This window comes from Sinocyclocheilus grahami, unplaced genomic scaffold, assembly GCF_001515645.1.
Source record: "Sinocyclocheilus grahami isolate Dianchi unplaced genomic scaffold, SAMN03320097.WGS_v1.1 scaffold695.1, whole genome shotgun sequence".
In the NCBI taxonomy this organism is placed as follows: Eukaryota; Metazoa; Chordata; class Actinopteri; order Cypriniformes; family Cyprinidae; genus Sinocyclocheilus; species Sinocyclocheilus grahami.
Window position 1 is genome coordinate 261,962 of NW_015505874.1, and position 1,116 is coordinate 263,077.

Genomic DNA, 1,116 nt, shown 5'->3' on the forward strand with positions numbered 1-1,116 from the left:
GGAGTGTAAAGCCTTCCTCCCCATAACCTGTGTCCACGGAGACACACGACAAGTTCCCGCTCACAGGGTAACCATTTCGGCTGCTCCCGGCACCTGGCCGGTGGAAGTCGGGGTCATGAAGGATCTTCCCGTCCCCGTGCTGATCGGGAGAGACTGGCCAGGGATTGACCGCCTGCTGGCCACGGCTACGCAGCCTGCCAGCCCAGGAGGGGGCTGCCGAAGAAGGATCGAGCACATCAGACAGATGAGGGAGTGCCGAAGAAGGATCGAGTACATCAGACAGATGAGGGAGAGGATCGACTGGGTCATGCCATTAGTCCGGGAACACTTGACGAAAGTGCAGCAGGTCCAACAGCGCCACTATAATCGGGGAGCCCTACCAATGGAAGTTCCAGCCAGGAGACCGAGTCATGGTCCTAGTCCCCAATGCTGCCTGCAAGTTCCTGGCCACCTGGCAGGGTCCCTACACGGTGCTGGAAAGGATTGGGCCGGTGACGTACCATGTGCGCCAACCAGGGAGGAGGAGAGCCGAGCAGCTCTACCACATCAACCTGCTGAAGAAGTGGGTGGGGACTAGAGACCAGCTCGTGGCCCTCTCCGTCTCTGATCCCGTGGTTGTTGACGTCAACCCCCACCTCTCGGCTGCCCAGAAGAGGGAGCTGCAGCACCTGGTCGGTCAGTTCTCGGATGTGTTCTCTGCTCTGCCCGGGCGGACCAGCGTCCTGCAGCATGACATCCGGACACCGCCAGGGGTCGTCGTCAGGCAACGGCCCTACCGGGTCCCTGAGGCTCATAGGCGAGCTATTGAGGAGGAAATCCATCACATGCTGAAGTTGGGGGTGATAGAACCATCCCGCAGCCCGTGGTCCAGCCCAATCGTGATGGTCCCGAAACCGGACGGCACCCTCCGCTTCTGCAATGACTTCCGCTGCCTCAACGAGGTATCTGAGTTCAACGGATACCCCATGCCTCTGGTGGATGAGCTGTTGGACCGGCTGGGAAGGGCCCGGTATATCTCAACGTTGGACCTCACCAAAGGCTACTGGCAGGTACCCCTCTCTGAGAACGCTAAACCTAAGACTGCCTTTTCTACCCCCAGTGGCCACTGGCAGTACC